We start from the raw sequence: 2,534 nt of genomic DNA, 5'->3' as shown, positions 1-2,534 counted from the left end.
TCTTTCTAATTCTGTAATGTTTTTGTTTTCAGATGCTGTTTTTTAGCTATATATTAAAAAGGCTTTTAAAAAATCTTAATGTGGAAGTCCTTCCATTATTTCAGTAGCCTTGTAAGATCTTTCTCTAATTCTGCTCTACTATTCTTTCTATTTCCTGGCCTGAGTTAACATGTAGTATTTTGGGTGTAAATACAGAGATTTATTCAGTTCTTGGCTGAACACTAGTGGTGGCTAAGCAACCAAATACAGAGGATAATACAGCATGTGTTCCAATCTTGCCTATAAGTGCTTTGGTTTCCACATTTATTAAATTGGGATAATTATAATGTTTATGTCACTGGGATTAAGTCCCTGTATAATGAATTATAAACACATAGTAACTGCTAGGTTGTTAAAGGCTATTCTGTCATATCTTTTCCAAAATCCTTCCTGGCTTGGCAAAGATTCTGCAAATTTGGGGGAATTTCCCTACTAGATATAATGGGCTAATGATGTCTAAATGCCAGAACCTTCTATTTTATGTTTAGATGCATTTCCATAAATGCATTTCTTTTACTTTACTTTCACTGCTTCACATGTTCTTTGAAATTTCAACCTTCTATGGAAACCAAGGTTAAAGGATCCGAGTTATACATTTAGAGTTGAAAGAGCATCCCAATATTAAGTTTCATCTTAGAGAAATTAGGTCACTTGGTAGAAGTCACTAATACTTCAAAGTTGCCTGTGCAGATCACACAGCTCCAAGTTACCCTTATAATTGGGATCAGGTTCCAAGTAAACCTTCCCTAATCCCTAATCCCTGCCCCCAATCCCAACCAAATCTCCAACAGGTATTTGTCTGAATAGCTAAAATGATAAAAGAAAAAAACGGAAGTAGAGGCATTTTTTCTAAATCTAAATGTCTAAAGATAAGGCTTGGTGTCTGTATAATAGTGTACAGACAAAACAAAATTTTCATTTGCCTTTCTTCAAGGACAGTTTCAGCACAATCTCACAAAATTCAGAAGAAGTTAATATGATGCAAATTTATGTAAATACTGTTTTCTAATATTCTACGGTAATTATTTTTAAATGCCATTGTTTTCTCTAGTTTTTAATACATAAATAAAATTAATAGAAAATAGTCAGTTGATGTCTTTTAGTAAGAGTAGTAAGAAAGAACAAGCCACAGCTACATGCAAGCATTGGTGGTTCAGTGGTAGAATTCTCGCCTGCCACGCGGGAGGCCCGGGTTCGATTCCCGGCCAATGCACGTACAACTTTTCTTTTTCATGTGCTTAAATAAGCAAGTTCAATAACAAAGTCAATTTTCTTTTACGAGTGCCCAAAGCAAGTTCAATAACAGTCAATCAACCAAGTCTGAACATTGGCTATAAGCAAATGAGGGTCTACGACTTGAGACTAAATTACTTACAGAAGTCGAGAGAACTGCTTCCCTGTATGTCGTTACGTTTTTCAAACTTCCTTTTATATTGTTTTTGGGAGTTCTAGAGTTTATGAGAATATCATTCAAGACATTGGCAGTGTGGAGTTTTAGGATTTCAAGACAAGAAAATAAAGGAAAAAAAAAGTCACCCGCGGCTGTTTGGAGATGCCGGGGATTGAACCCGGGACCTCACACATGCGAAGCGCGCGCTCTACCACTGAGCTACATCCCCCAGCCCAGCAACCAGCCTCTGGTATTGATACTCATTCCATTTCCTTACTTTTAGTCAAATTAACTGCTAAAAGTTCAGAAGTTTAGTTTGCAGGGCGCCTCTGAAGTACACTTTCCCTCTTCCTGACTACGTTACTGCTTAAACCCCCACTCGACTCCTCCGCGGGTTACTTGCTGGCGCTGAAAAGTCCCGGCGCCGCGGTGCGTGCGGGCGGCTCCGCCTCCCCGGGATCCCCGGCGGAGGGTGGTCCTCCAGGGGAACTGTTCCTTAAGCAGAGCGGTGGAGACCTTCTATTTGCGCCCGAAAAGCTTATTTATCCGAGAGGCACCGCCCTCCACCCCAGAAGAAACCCACATTTCAAAAAAATGACCGGTTCACTCCAAATCCCCACTAACTTTATGTGGGGGTCACGGCCAGCCCTTGGAAGTGAAAAAGATTTCACCACATGCTCTTTACTTTGATGGGCCTAAACTAAAAGAAAATGACTGCCACCCTTTTTGCAGCTTAATCATACACAAATTGTTATAAAAATCGCGGCGGGGAACAAGGTCAAAATGGATTTTCCTCCCGGTTTGGTATTTACATCTTGGGGCAATCTGACTAATTTATATATTAAGATTGTAAATGTAAGTCCCCGAAACCTCCCTAACCACTAATCCTACCCGCAGCCCCAAATTAAGACACGTACCCTGATTCTTGGTCCCTTGGAAATTGCCTCGCTGCAGTTGGTTGAATGCTAGGTAATATGATGCACTAACTTGCATTATAGTGAAATGGGGCGTGAGTGACCTTTCTGGATGCAGTTTTAGCAGCTACCACCCCAGGCAGGCGAAGGCTGGGTGGTAGAAGCTCCAGACAACCCTGTGGGGAGCAGGG

General features: G+C 40.7%; 2 non-coding genes across 2 annotated transcripts; one reads left to right on the top strand and one right to left on the bottom strand.

Moving 5' to 3' along the window:
• Window positions 1-1,181: 1,181 nt before the first annotated feature.
• TRNAG-GCC (transfer RNA glycine (anticodon GCC)) lies at window positions 1,182-1,252 on the top strand. The gene has a single exon. It is a non-coding gene; the product is annotated as a tRNA-Gly (tRNA).
• A 334-nt stretch (window positions 1,253-1,586) lies between these two features.
• TRNAA-CGC (transfer RNA alanine (anticodon CGC)) lies at window positions 1,587-1,658 on the bottom strand. The gene has a single exon. It is a non-coding gene; the product is annotated as a tRNA-Ala (tRNA).
• Window positions 1,659-2,534: the final 876 nt, after the last annotated feature.

This window comes from Tamandua tetradactyla, chromosome 3 (assembly GCF_023851605.1).
Source record: "Tamandua tetradactyla isolate mTamTet1 chromosome 3, mTamTet1.pri, whole genome shotgun sequence".
Classification (NCBI taxonomy): Eukaryota; Metazoa; Chordata; class Mammalia; order Pilosa; family Myrmecophagidae; genus Tamandua; species Tamandua tetradactyla.
Note: the sequence above shows the minus strand (reverse complement) of the source record. Positions and strands in the feature narration are given on the sequence as shown.